At 41.1% G+C, this 15,733-nt stretch overlaps 1 non-coding gene across 50 annotated transcripts in view; it reads right to left on the reverse strand.

Annotated features, from left to right (window-relative positions):
• The window catches only part of LOC103543947 (uncharacterized), an 85,089-nt gene that overhangs the window by 64,888 nt on the left and 4,468 nt on the right, over positions 1-15,733 (reverse strand). For 21 of the 50 annotated variants that reach the window (XR_011536138.1, XR_011536166.1, XR_011536156.1 and 18 more), the window contains exons 2-4: positions 9,858-9,998; positions 9,249-9,402; positions 8,722-8,824 (exon numbers count right to left, since the gene is read on the reverse strand). This is a non-coding gene — a transcript (uncharacterized protein). Of the gene's footprint in view, positions 1-5,530; positions 5,638-8,704; positions 8,825-9,248; positions 9,671-9,857; positions 9,999-15,733 lie in introns of all 50 variants that reach the window. The other 29 variants (XR_011536168.1, XR_011536158.1, XR_011536151.1 and 26 more) reach the window with 6 other exon arrangements.

Genomic DNA, 15,733 nt, shown 5'->3' on the forward strand with positions numbered 1-15,733 from the left:
AGACATTTGCAATTGCGATCCCTGAAATAAAGGATGGAGAAGCCACTTGTTAACAGATGCATTAGAAGCTAGAAGAGAGGAAGCAGAATAAAAGAAGTGTAATAATCATATTAATTGCAGAACATGATTGTGAAGACCCGCAAACTGCTGCTGTTGGTATATAAATACCTAATTAAACTGGGATAAGTCAGGCCTAGTAAATTTGTGTTCTTAGGAATTAGAATTGAACTATCAAAAGTAATCAGTTAGCAAAAGGACCTCACACTGGAAGAATACACAGCAAGCCAACACAATGAGAGGAGGCCATGAAGGCCACAAGCAAGCAAAACTTATGACAATGGTGAAGCCCTAAGTAAGCAGAACCTATGAATAAGCTAACAATATGAGGTGGAGAAGAAAAGATAAAGTGGATAGGTAAGCCAATAGATATTGGGAGAAATGAGACACAAAAGATCAGCAGAAAGACAGAGTAGTTCAGTTACATAAATGGCACAATCCGAACATGAAGATCCACAAACTCCTGCTGCTGAGTTTCCTGGACCTTCCTAGAACCAGGCCTCATCCCTAAGGGGCATACACCATATTAAGGTACCCCTCTATTTGGAATTTCATGTGATCCCGGTCACCATTATCTCCACACTAGCGGCCAGCCAATAATATGTCATCAGCTTACCAGAGAATTTGTTTCTAGCAATCAGAAGTGCCTAACCAATAGTAAGAAGCAGGACAGCCCCCCAGGAGGAATGCAATTCAGGGAATTGGCTACAATCTGTAGAGAATCCCCTTTGTTTTAAAGACGTTATGTGCAAACCAGCTTGCGATATCATGGAATTTAGATTTTATACTCACTAGAAGGTGAGACTTTGAGAGACTTGGTAGATGCTGCTTGATCGCAGCATTAGAGAGCTAAACCAGAGAGAATAAAGTAGACATGTCCTGGAGTTACCCATGCCCAGAATCTTTCTAAAGGGAACTATACTGCAAGCAAGCCTGGCTGAGAAAGCATTCTTGTGACCAACCATCCCTCCTCCGAATCCACGGCTGGTCAGATCAAGGGTAAGTAAGGATCAGACTCCGAGGATAGACAGACATCCACAAGCTGGTCAACAGCCTATGACTTATGGTAACATGAAAGCTGTCCCCAAACAAGGAGGAGGTGAGAAAACTAGATTCAATTTACAATTGGGGGAAACACGGAGGAACAGAAACTCAGCAGCTGAAATGAATAGATACACAATGAAAGAACATACCACAGCCTATGCAAGAATCATGAAGGATTTCAGTAAAATCAACGTAAGTAAAAGTAAGTAATCAAAGCAAGTAAAATCAATGAGTAAGCACAGGAATCAGAAGCTAAAAATAAGCAGAAACTATCCATCAGCAATAGGATAAAGAACAAAGGATGAAGAAGCCAGTTAGCAGCAGAAAGAGACTCAAAGATGTAAGGAAAGTAGGGATGTGTAGTTATTTGTGAGACTGTCACTTTCAATGATGGTCAGGTATATTTCTGGATGTCCCATGACTGGGTTGACTTCTAGTTTAGAGCAATTAAATGATTCTGGATATACTTGTGATAGCTGAGTTGTATTAGTCTAAAGCATTTTGGGATTATATAAAAAGAAAGGAAAACATTTGCACAGAGCAATCAATAGGAGAAAATGTCCTAGACCAGCCAAACAGCAAGTGCTAACCTCTACAGTCTCAGGAAACTTAACCCACAGGCAATCAGGTTCTCAAATGAATGACAACTGGGCAGCATGGAGGACAAGAGCTGAAGCAGACAGTCTGCAGAGAGAAAGATGAGATAGAATGAAGACCATGCCTATAGAGGTTACAAAGCTCAGTTATGAAAAAGAAAAATACATAAGTATTCACTAGCTAGGAGGCAGAGGAAGACAGAGTATGAAGAAACCAGTTGGTAGTAGAAGCAAGATGACATGCAGAAAACCAGAGAAATAAGCTGAATCTCATTAACAATAGTACAACAGAGCCGAGTTCCGCAAATTTCTTAAACTGATCCAAATGAGCCCACTTCTTACAATTAAATTTAGATTTCAAGGAACAGACTGTCAAAAGGAATGTAACTATTTGGGGGCTGGCCCCGGGGCCGAGTGGTTAAGTTCACGTGCTCCGCCGCAGGCGGCCCAGTGTTTCATTGGTTCGAATCCTGGACGCGGACATGACACTGCTCATCAAACCACGCTGGGGAGGCGTCCCACATGCCACAACTAGAAGGACCCACAACAAAGAATATACAACTATGTACCGGGGGGCTTTGGGGAGAAAAAGGAAAAAATAAAATCTTAAAAAAAAAAAAAAAGGAATGTAACTATTTGGAATTGGTTATATTGAAGCAACAAGGTAGACAGCCAGGCAAATCACTTTCGTGTCCCAGGACATACTAATGACATGTAAGGCATCCAGTCTGGGTACCACCTGTGCTCACGGAAACTTAAAATTGTGAAATATGAACAGAAACAGGTAATTAGTAGTAGAGACATGAAGTGAAAGAGTGCTCAAAGAGGTTATGAGGGGAGATGAGAGGCATTAACATGAGGAAGCTCACCATGACTAAGCAGAAACTATGAAAGCAGAAGTTGTAAGTGTTGATGAACTACAGTCTATGGGCCAAATCCAGCCACCATCTTTTTTTTTATAAATACAGTTTTGTTGGAAGACAGACATGCTCATTCATTTATGGATTGACTATGGCTGCCTTCATGCTACAATGGCAGAAACAATATATGGCCTACAAAGCATAAAATATTTATTATCAGGCCCTTTACAGAGAAGGCTTGCTAACCCCTGTTATAGAGGACAGCATAGGCCAGTGGTAGCAAAACTAAGACACACAGAGAAACAGAGGCAGAGAGAATATTTAGGTCTCATTAAAAACAGGGCACTGAAGGGGCCTGCCCCGTGGCGCAGCGGTTAAGGGTGCACATTCCACTTCGGCGGCCCGGGGTTCGCCGGTTCGGATCCCAGGTGCGGACATGGCACCACTTGGCAAGCCATGCTGTGGCAGGTGTCCTACATATAAAGCGGAGAAAGATGGGCACGGATGTTAGCTCAGGACTGGTCTTCCTCAGCAGAAAGAGGAGGATTGGCAGATGTTAGCTCAGGGCTAATCTTCCTCAAAAAAAAAAAAAAATTAGGACACTGGAGAAAAGACTCTGAAACTCTGCTGAGATCCTCACGAGTACCCTTACTATAACCCCCTAAACCCTGAATGCACTGGACACTTAGAAAAATTAGTTACATATAACATTCTGAAGAGATCCCCGCTGGAAAAGATTTGTATTTAAAAGTAAATAAATAAATTATGAACTGTAAGAAAATATATTTATCTTCACTATGAAATGCAAGTGAAGAATAAACCAGAAAACAAAGATATCTGAACTACATAAAAATTAACAATTTCTATGCCAAATTGAGAAAAATATCTGCAACATATGGTAGATTAAAAATCAGTGTAAAAAAGAAACTCAAAACTAAGACCCAAGCAAGATTTTTAACTTTTTTTTTAAAGGTTTTATTTTTTTCCTTTTCCTTCCCAAAGCCCCCCAGTACGTAGTTGTATATTCTTCGTTGTGGGTCCTTCCAGTTGTGGCATGCGGGATGCTGCCTCAGCATGGCTTGATGAGCAGTGCCATGTCCGCGCCCAGGATTCAAACCAACGAAACACTGGGCCGCCTGCAGCGGAGTACGCGAACTTAACCACTCGGCCACGGGGCCAGCCCCTTAACTGTCTTATCCCATTAGGAATCAAAGAAATAAAACTAAAACATCAAGGGAGACCATTTTTCACCCTTGCAATTGCCAGATTTTTTAAAAATCATAATATAGGGGCTGGCCCTGTGGCCAAGTGGTTAAGTTCGCGTGCTCTGCTGCAGGCGGCCCAGTGTTTCATTGGTTCGAATCCTGGGCACGGACACGGCACTGCTCATCAAGCCATGCTGAGGCAGCGTCCCACATGCCACAACTAGAAGGACCCACAATGAAGAATATACAACTATGTACTGGGGGGCTTTGGGGAGAAAAAGGAAAAACATAAAATCTTTAAAAAAAAAATCATAATATAGTGTACTGGTGAGGATATGAAAAAACGGGCATTCTCATACACTACTAAAGGGATTGTACATTTAATTCAACTTTAGGAAACAAACATGGAGACGTGCAAAGATTTATCTACAGGGATGTCCACGTTAGTATTATTTACACAAAATTAAAACGACAGTAATTGAACAAGGGCCTTGTGGGGACCTGGAATTGGCCACCCCAAGATATGTCTCTTTGGCATCAGGATTATTTGAGGCTGATGGCTTTTGATAAACTGGGACAGGGAAGGAGGCTCTGAGGAATGGAACTTGCCCTTTGTTAGCACACATTTACATTTGTAAGGTAAATCTCTATCTGTAAAAGGTGCCTCCCTCTCTGTACCAGGAAGAAGAAAGGAGATGACCTTCTCTCCAAAAACTCTTAATCAATACCAAAGGCAAGGACTTAAATCTGCATTTTATTGTGCTAGTCTGGTAACCTCCTGTAACTGACTTCCCTCTTCCTCCCAATGTTGGCATTCCTTAAGGATTAAGCATCTTTCCTTAGGCTAGGAACCTATTGCTGCTGTGCTCACCTGTGACCACCCAGCTCAAGACAATAGACTTGCCTCCTGCTACGCCCACTGAGATAGCAGACCATTACCTGCTGTGTCCATCAAGCGCTGTGCGGACAGGGCAATCTTGTGACTATTGTGGGAGGGACGTTTCAGTCACATGTGAAACACCCCGTTTAGGGGTATATAACCACTATGTGCACCCCACTTCTTCGGTGCCCTTTCTTCCTTTGGGAAGAAAGGCCCCGGGCCATGGTTCCTCATAAAGCTTTGTTTAATTTTCTCTTGCTATTCTGTCTCATGTGAATTTAATTCGTTCTCTGGCCAGACGAACCCACATTTGGGGAGAGGAAATGTCCTCCTCCCCTACAGCCTAAACATCAGATACAAATCAAATTTTTACATTCATGCAGTGGTATGTTATGTGCCAATTTAAAAGAGATGTTATTAAAGTATATTTAAGGGCATGGGACACACTTGAGATCTGCTTAATTTAAAAGAATCAGGCAAAAAGATTTCATTAATGACCCCAACGTCAACAACTGACAAAGACTGCTATCTCAACCAAAAACTCACTCTTGAACACAGAAACAAAACAGGAAAAAAAATCAAATAAAATAGAAAATAAAGTTTAAAATAGGAAATTTAGCAAACCTAATTCAAAATCATTGAAAAGTAAGAAATTTTCTTCTAGAAATGCAAGGTAGGTTCATTATAAGGGAAGCTATTAAATATAAACAAATACAACAAAAAGGCCAAAGAAAAATACTTCCATGTTCAACAATCACTCACTTGATGAGATACCTGTTCCTTTGTCCAGATCCCATTTTGAGGTATCAACGGAACAATTAATTCCTCCTAATCCTGAAAGCCAAATTTAAGATTTGACATAGCAAATTACCAAAACCAGCCCCCTACCTTGACTTAAGGTAGTGATTATATCCAAAGTAACTTCCGTATTAGATTCACTTATAGGCATGGGTGGTGTAGAAGACATATGCTGGTGTCGAAGGTAAACACTAGAACTGACAATGTAAGGATAAAAACAAATAACATAAATATAAAGACAAAGTCACTACTAAGTCATGCAAAGAAAGACCTATGGCAAAGAAGAGGATTCTTCTAAGGGATGGTAATAACATGGCCCATGAAGATTCTATCACTCTATCAAGCACCCAAGCCAACATCTAGATGACTATTAAGTCATGCACATGATGCACAGACCACAAGACACTTTCCGGTGCTGATTCAAGTATAGGTGTGTTATTGTATTACACACATTGTGAGTAAAAATCACCCTGAATGCTTGCTTTAAGTATCACCGCAAGTCTTTCTGTTCTAGTCTTCACGTATGTATACCGTAGAATGGGGATGGCATGCTACAGCCCATGGGCTGTACTGGGCTGCTATCTGTTTTTATAAATGAAGTTTTATTGGAAGACGGTCCTGCCCATTTGTTTCCATATTGTCTACGGCTGCTTTCATGCTACAGAGGGGGGAGATGTATTAAAATTAGGATAAAGTCATAATTAGGAAACATAAGTTGCAATTTTTTGGATACTTGAGAACGGCTACATTTAAAATACATTTTAAAATTTATCCCTGAAAAGGGAAGAAACTGAGGGAACCACATAGGATAAACGCAGAACTGCAACGAGGCACATAAAGCACAGTTCTTTCCGTATATATGACCCAATTTGTGAATGTGCTTTCTTTGCGAGCTTCATTTTACTGGGAAGAAATTCAGAGGCAAACTGACTACTGTGAGATTCCATACTTTCTAAGATCAGCTATAAATCCAAGTCCCACAGAAAACAAAATGGATTGGCGGGGGCGGGGGGGGGGCGCTGAGGATTTGTAGACATAATACATTTAATCTACGTCAGAAGTTGGCAAACTTTCTGCAAAGGGCCAGATGGTAATGCTTCAGGCTCTGTGGACCATATGGTCCCTGTCGCAACTACTCAACTCTATTATAGTGTCAAAGGCAGCCATGAACAATACTGAATGAGCAGGACTGTGTTCCAACAAAACTTTATTTACAACAACAGGCAGCTGGCACGTGGGCCATACTTTGCCAACCCCTAGTGTATGGTAACTGTCTGGACATTATTACATTACCAGCAACAAAATTTGTGAAAGTATTTATTGACAGGTATTCTTGTTGTTTTCCACTTGATACGAACAGAAAGTAACGTTATCAGTATTGTCTGCTAACGGAATTCCAGCGGGAGATGCTGATCTGTACAGCAGGCTGTTCCAGGCCCTGATGCACCTGGCACCTGAATTAACATCCTGCCAGTGATGGGATTTTCAATTGTGACTCTGACTCTTGCGATTCCTTTCAGTTTGGTGCAGAATAAAGGATAACCTCACAGAAATTGTCCAACATAGACATCATGCAGGTGGGTGGGCATAATAATAAAAGGCATGAAGAAAAAGATAAACAAATGGTAAGAGGCTGTGTGGGAGAGAAATAAATGCCAACCTATCCAGAGTAGTCATCTCTAAAAGTTAGAGGGACCTACACATCCTTCGCACCATCATTCTTGGGCATCTGAATCTTCCTTTGAGAATGAACCCCTCACATGTGCTCCTGTGTCTGGGCAGAAGACAGTAACGAGGACCCCACAAGGCAAGAAGTCCCAATGACTAAGAATGCGCTTGCCACATTCTAGTGCTTCAGGTATAGTGAGGTGGTTAAGATCTTTGGAGTGTGACACACACAGCTCCACTACTGGCTCCCTGTGTTACACTGGTGACATCACCTCTCTGATCCTCAGTTTTATTATCTGTAAAATAGGAACAAATCCTACTTCTCAGAGTTACTGTTAAGCTAAAATGAGATAATATGTGGAAAGCACTTGCCTAAAACATAAAAGGCAATTATAACTGATAAGTGCTACTATTAATATACATTACTTTAGAAAGGAAATTTTCAAAAGTTATGTGTATGATGACTAGCCTAAAGAGAAAGAAAAAGAAAAAACAGCAGACCTGCTGTCAAAAAAGGAAAAGAGGATGGATAATGGGGATAGGAAAGTCTTAGGGAAAGAACTGTGGTTCAGACAGCAAAAGCCGGATTTATACAACCTATTTTGGCCGATACAGAGAAAGAGATAGGAAGACTTTTTTTAACAGCATGTTAACATTCATATCCTTACATGTGAACAATATCATTTTGAAATAAGTTGTGGTGGCGAACACAGAATGCAGGAATTCCCTTTGTATCAGTGATTATTCCAGGCTTCTCCTCAGCGAAAAGCCAACTTTTCTATCACTCAGGTTCCCTGTGCAGGCTAATCTACCTAATTCTGCCAATAGAAACTACCCAAACACTCCAGAGCCTATACCAGGAACATTATGCTATGAAGACACCATCTCAAGACTATCCTCATGGGAAAAGGTGACCTTTATTACTTCCATGAAAAATGACGGATACCAAGGACTGATCTGGCCCTCAGGTATTAACTCTGGATGGAGGCACTATTAGCCTAAGATAGGGAAGGCCTCTGCAGAGATCTCCCAAGAAGAGCCATAGTATAGATGTTGCCTAGTTTAATATGAACCATTTCGTGGCTTCCTAAAGCCTATTAGGGGACTGACCCCTGAGGAGCCAAAAATGAATGCCAGTCCAATTGGTTTAAGAACAGTGCAATCTGGAAGACCATGCTGCCTCTGAAATTACTGATCCAAAATGCCATACACTTGGCTGCCACCGAAACAATGAGCCTCTGCTATTTGCTGGCTTTTGACAGGACGTATACAGCTCTACAGTCTGATTAAGAAAAAACTCTCAACAAGTCTTGTTTGAAGGAACAGACACTCCCGTTAAAAGGAGTGAATTATTGTCACATTGATGTTATTTGTGACACGCAGTTTACGCCACCTAGTTTACCTAGGAACCATTTCAGTTCTTCTGCAAGGGGTGATCATAGACTTGGTAAGCATATAATCCATCCCAACCGTTTTGAGAAAGATGTACTATAGAATAGACTGCAGGCTTTAAAAGTTTTGGCCCCTGGAAATGACATTTCTAAGAGCCTCCGTGACAGGAGTCAGGGCAGAGCCAGACTTTCCTACCCTACTTACCTTAATCACTGTGTTACCTTAATCGCTGAGAGGCACCCCTCTTCTGTTGCACATTCACTCACATGGCAGATCTGGTGGACTCTCTAAAATGCTTTTCAAACATATCTTTCATAATTCATCCTAGTGAGGGGTTACAAAAAGGAAAAAGATTGCTTTCATCATGTATGACCCTCCCATATTCAGCCTGGTCAGCCTCCACTGCACTGAGAGACAGTGGCAGGTATTAAAAGGGAGAATGGGAAGTGGGGGGAAAAACGGAAGGTGTTGCTTAGTCTAACCCAACCATTTTTAATGCGATTTTTCACACCATAATGGAAAAACTTTTGATGTAACATTTACGATACATTATGCATTTACTGGTAATTTATTCCTTTGTCTACTCTTACAAGAATGAAAGTTCCGTGATGGCAGAACTTTCTCAATATCTAAAATAGTCTCTGGCACTTAGCTATCTGTTGAAGGAAGGGGGAAAGTGCTGCATTCCGATCATCACTTCCATACCACCAACTGGGGACTCCCCTCCCCCAAACCACCACCAACTTACCAAGGCTTCCCGGCTGCCTCACAAGGATATCCATGGCAACAGTGATTCATTCTGGCTCACTGGTGAACCCACTGGGCAGGAAGCCTCAATATAAGTGACAGGTAGTCTTAGTGTTGCTCTTGACCAACGACAAGGTTTCTGGCTGCCCAAGAATCTGCATTTTTAACAAGCATCCCAGGTGATTTTATGCTTAATAAAATTTTACACCATGGAAATTTCCTTCCTCAGGGGAGCACAATCTCAGAGGCTATTATAAAAATCGTTCAGTATGGAATAAAAACATTTCTGTCTCATATGGCCTCCTTGGGCTTAGATGGAATCTAGAGGATGCAGTGGTAGAAGACACATTACTGGCTTGGATTCAAGTTCATTTTCTACACCAACTAGCTATAATCTTGGGCAAGAAATCCAATTCCCCCCACCTGCAAAAATGGGAGAATGGAGAAAGCAGAGGTTAGGCTCATTACTCTGTAGTGTAGTCTGAATATTTTAAGACCTTTTTCCATATAATGCAAAAATATCAATAATTGCCTAGTGCCTATTAAGACTATCTCCCCCGCTCCTTCCCACTAACTGGGCCACTGACCACCAAAGCCTCTGACCACTTACCGAGACTTCACAATGGTTTGATAACCATGTGTAGGATGCTGATTTGAGCCTCTCCCAATTCTCTAGTAGCCTCACTGGGCCAGGCAGCACTCAATATACCTCTTCACCACTGGCATGATTTCTGATCACATTTGGTGTCACCTGTAGGATAGAGAGAAGGAAGAAGAAACAAATTTAAGATAGAACTGTCAAGGTTTGAGATCTAGCTTTAATTTTACTTTTACCACCTTAGTCAAGTCATCCAGCCCACACCATGGACCTCAGATTTCATTCTTGCATCACAATTATGTTCTTTATCTGGTAAAGGCTGTTGCAATGCCTACAATTAAGGATTCTTGTCCCCATTTTAAATGAGATAACTTGGGTACAGACACCCTAAGCAATTATACCAAAATGTTACAACTCAGATATAAACTCTGATGCTGATCTCCCCAGCTGCCTGCAAGTCCTTCTTCCCCTCTTTAGATCTCAACATCCCTATCTTTGAATGGCGGTAAACCTGATCTCTCAGGGGCCCTTCTATGTCTGGCAGTTATGACCCTCCATTTCATACTCCTGACTAAAAGAGCCCCCTAAAAGTGAATGAAACCTCTATCTAGTCATCAGATGGCATTTGGTTCACACTGATGAGGAAAGGTAACAAAACCCTGGGCTCTGGACCAAGGTCTATCATTTACAATCTCAACTTCTACCAGGAATCACCTTACTCAAATGTGAAAAGGAAGTGAACATATCTCTTCCCTTACCAGCTGCCTGGGTTACCAAAAGGATCACAGGAGCTAGGCAGGCCCTTGGCTAGTCCCCTACCTCCAAGACTCAACCACTAGGAGAAATGGGGCTGAGACCTGAGACCCACGTAGGACAAGCCAAAGACCCCCAAAAGTCCTTTCTTTTTAAGGAAGCATCAGACTGCCTCTAAATTTCCCAATCCCTAGCTGCTTAGCATGAAAAGCAACCCAGAAATCTGGCAATTCAGAGATGGCACAAAGCCCGGGCTATTAATTATTATCATTAGATGCTGGCAGCACAAGCTAGTGTAACTAGGTTTCCTGTTATTCACTGAGATGCAGGCAATCTTCAAACCCTAGGAAGATCCAAGAAGCAGTTTCTCAGGGCTCATTTGTAACTGTTTCATCTACCACCAGCAAAAAAGTATGTCTTATAATCTACTAGTGATATGAGATCCAGGCAGAAAGCTCTCTCACCATATGTGGGCGATATTCATGCTGCCAAGTGTGTATGTGGGAGGAAGCAGGAGCCTTGATGGGTTTGGGCCATCTCTTTATTGGATAAAGTAAAGCAGCCATTATTAGAGCAAGATCTGCACATCCACAAGCAACTGCTGCCATTAGCAAGTATTTAGCTTATTAAAGCCTAGAGGGACAAGGGTGGGAAATGAATGTGTACAGGGCCTAACTGGGAAATGGTAATATAAACCCTAGTAAATAAATGGTATTTATAAACGGTAAAATAAATGGTAAGTATAAACCTTAATGTGTGAAATGTCTGCACTAAAGAGCCAAGAATAGAGTAGCTGGTAGTTAATGCCTTTCTCTGAAGACAGAGATCTATTTCTACCACTCCCTTCTTCCACCCCACTCAGCTCTTTTCCAAACTAAACTGCTCCAGGTTCCAGCCCCCTCACCACCCCACTAAAATTCCACTTCTGTTCAGGTCAACAAATTTCAAAATGGAAATAGTTTCAATGTTTGCCTAACTTTGAAAGTCACATGTACACTCTTGAAAAAAATTCCAGAAATACATTAAGGATAGAAAGTAAAAACCACAGAATCCCAGAAAGTTTCACATTCGGGGTATGTTCTTCCATCTACTTTCATGTATATTTAAGAACATGAATTTTTATTTTACAACAATTGGATGAAACTATACTACTCTTCTGTAGCCTTTTTTTCAACTAATATACTGGGTACATCTTTCCAAATCAAATATTCATCTACAAGACTATTTTTATTTTTAATGCCTATGTTGTACATGAATAGGCTAAAATTTATCCAAATTCCTATTTATGATAGGTAAGTTTTTCCATTTTTTACTGCTATGAACATTTTGATCCTTCCCATGCCTAAACCTTTTAGAAAATCCTTAAAATATTTTAGAATTTATTTAGAACATTTGGGGGTATATCCCTAGATATGAAATTGCTAGGTCAATGGACATGCAAGATTTATTCTGCCAACTAATATATTGCCACACTGTTGCTACAAAGGATCACACTCAAAGTGGACACATCCCACTAACACTAGTATGACATTTTTTAATCTTGGCCCATGTGATAGGTATTAAATGCAATAATGCATTTTTATAAATACAAGCATTTATTACTAAGAGAATTACAAAGATGAGTAACATACAGCCTCTGTCCTCAAGCTTGAATGAAGGGAGATAGATACAAAGAGGTAACATTTACCATGATCATATTCATGATAAAGATGAATTACATTTCAGTTGGTGGTGCTTCCTAATTGACTCTGTGGCTAGTGCTAACAGAAAAGATCCAATTGGGGCTGGCCCGGTGGTGCAGCGGTTAAGTTTGCACGTTCCGCTTTGGTGGCCCGGGGTTCGCCGGTTTGGATCCCAGGTGTGGACATGGCACTGCTTGACAAGCCATGCTATGGTAGGCATCCCACATATAAAGTAGAGGAAGATGGGCACGGATGTTAGCTCAGGGCCAGTATTCCTCAGCAAAAAGAGGAGGACTGGCAGCAGATGTTAGCTCAGGGCTAATCTTCCTCAAAAAAAAAAAAAAAAAAAAGAAGAGATCTGAGAGAATATTATTAGACAGTAGTCCAAATTAAAAATCCGTTTGCTAAAATTCCAAGGAGTTGTGCTAATGCTGAATATCATCAGTGGCATTTCAATGTGACTTTACTATTTCTCCTTCAAGTCTTAAAGGAAAGAACCAAGTGGAAGCCACTCAGAAAATCACCTGCACCGCAAGCCGGTTAAGTGAATGAAGTGGAGGACAGTCTATTATTAGAAGGATTCACACTGGACTTGGTCTTCCTTCTTTCCTTCTCCTACTACTTCCAGTAAACAACAGTGAGCTAAAGCCATTTTCTCCCAGAAACAAAATGGCTTCTCTCCCTGGGACTCTCATTCCCAGGCAGATCTGCTTATACACAGCTAGGCTGCAGTGGCATCCATGCCAACTTGGAAAATACAGATAAGGATCAAAAGAAACTATTTTTTGGCACCATGATGGGTCAGATACAGATGAGATCCAAATGAATGACAACATGAATATTTTAAAAACCTATCCAACAAAGACATATGAATGTGCAGTAAAGCAAATATAGCAAAATGTTAATTGCACCATCTAGGTGGTGGGTATATGGGTTTTCACTGTACAATTCTTTCAACTTTTCTGCATGTATGTTTGAAAATTTTCATAATAAAATGCTGGGAAAAATCCACCAAGCAGCTTGAACAACAACGCTGTAAGGCCTTTCCCTTCATTTTACTCCTAGAATGAGAATATCCAATATTCTCTCCAGTTTGTTTTCTCAGATCTAGCTTTCTTGCATTGGACTTGGAGCTCTGCAACTTTTTAATGAAGTGAAATGAACCACAATATACTCACAGGCAGGTTACCAAGACAATGTGGTAGATTAGGGATGGTAGAGGGGAGGACCCTAAAATCTTGGAAGTCCATGCTTGCTACCTGTAGAAGTCTGAGTAAGTCAAGATTTCAGAAACACCACTTCTTCGGACCTTCTAAACATTTGCCTCAGCCTACCTTTCTGCCTTATCTCAGATTAATTCCTTATTTTCCATATTTTCACTGCAAAGAGCTGTGTAGGAAAGAGGGAGGCAAGTAAGTAATAAGGCACTAAGGCATGGTATGTCCACGTGCTTCAAGTTAGGATATAACAAAAGGAATTTCGAGAGTTGAAGCTTGAAACTTGATGTTGAAGGACACAGTGTAACTGACTGACTGCAGGACCCTGGGGGAGGCCTTATAATCAATCTCCTAGTTTGAAGTGTGTCCTAGCTTGCCCATCTGTAAAATAAGAAAAAGACTTGTCATAATCAATAAAGAATGAGGTAAATAAATGAGTTTCTGAGATACTACAAGTATCTCTGGTGAGTGGAGAGGGGAATAGAACCATCACCGTTGAGTGATGATCCAAAACAAGGTAGGCAATCTTTTTCTGTAAAGGGCCAGGCTTTGTGGGCCACCATGTCTCTGATGTAGCTATAGCTACTCAACTCTGCCATTGCAAAAAGGCCACAGACAAAACAACAACAAATGAGCATGGCCGTGTTCCAGAAGAACTTTAATTGCAAATCCAGGCGGTCCATGGGCTGTACTTGTGCACCCCTGATCTAGAACGTGAACCCTACCTAGGAATACCATTTGGAGGATGACCTGAGGAGGAGTGAAAAGGGGATGAGTCTACATGTAGGAACCATTTATCAAACACTGGGCAGTGAGGATGAGGCTCCCGATCTGGCAGCTATCACCCAGGTCCCACCAAGGAAGAGACTGTCAGCAGTAGCAACATCTGTAAACACCAAGGACTGAAATCCAAACACAAAAATAGCATTATCTCAGCAGAAACACTTAAGAAGGTATATACAAAACTAGAAACAAATACCAAGTTTCTGACCACGTGCATTTTGAAGAAATAGTTGACAGTCCAGAGCCTGTGGAGATCACGTTAGCAGGCACACAATAAATGTTTGTTGATGAGTCATTCATTTATTCATCCAATAAACATTTACTGAGGCCTACTAATGTGCCAGGCTGGGCTCTGGAGGTGAAGACACTGTCCCTGCCCTCAAGGAGCTCACAGTCTAACTGAATACATAGGAAGGGAGACACGCATATACACAGACAATTACAATACAACCTGATAAGTGCTGTAACACTTATCAGGTTGTATTATAATGGCCGATGTAAAATTTCTTTCCAGGGGGTGCTGCTCCAGGCTGCTGCCGGCTGTAACATCAAAAGAGGGGAGGAAGAAATTGTAGAAATCCAAGGTTAAATGCTTTTAGGCTACTTCAAATATCCAGGCTCTCCCTAACTCCTGATCATAGGCGGTTTGGGGATCTCGACATTGGCATTATGTAAAATGGGTCTGTCACACTTAAGATGTAAGCACAGGCCTCCAGTAAAGGGCCATCTCAACCACCTCCTCTACAACACAAGCTTTGCTGTTGTTTGGCTTCATTTTGTTTTGCTTATTATACATCTGTCAACTTCCCCACCACACACATAAGCCTAGTTGAACATCTGCGACTAACTAGCAAATGCTGAAAAATGGGAGCTTACAACTAACTGGATTAACCCAGTGTTACTGGATGGCAAAAAACAGTAAGTAACAGCTTGCTTGCTGCCTCTAAAGCCAATAATCCCCATCCTTCACTGAAAAAATTAAAATTGGACTGTTGTTAAATATAAAAGAGATAGTATATAGCTCACGGAGTGGGAATAATAATTTAGAAAGGTTTACTTAATAAATATAATTAAACAGATTCTCTGAATCACAAATAACAGATCCAGTTTGAGGAAACCAGAATGAGATGGCCCATCCCTCCCAAGATCTTTGAGATCATCTACTCTAAATCACCCATATATTATAAGTAAGAAAAATGAAACAGAGAGGTAACACACTCTTCCCACCTCCTTTTCAAAATTCAGTGAGTGGTACAGTAAGAGATTCCTTGAGGAGATTACTAATGTCAACTAGACATTTGGTTCAAATGGTTTTGTACAAAGATAGCATGTCCCATACCCTTCTTAGTAAGGCCTAGGTTTTTAATGGCTCTTTTGTCCCTCCACCAGCAAATTGAGCTGATGACATCAATAAACTGTTGCCATTTACACCAGGATCTCTGTCTTAGGACCC

The sequence above is a fragment of the Equus przewalskii genome, chromosome X, assembly GCF_037783145.1.
Source record: "Equus przewalskii isolate Varuska chromosome X, EquPr2, whole genome shotgun sequence".
Lineage (NCBI taxonomy): Eukaryota > Metazoa > Chordata > Mammalia > Perissodactyla > Equidae > Equus > Equus przewalskii.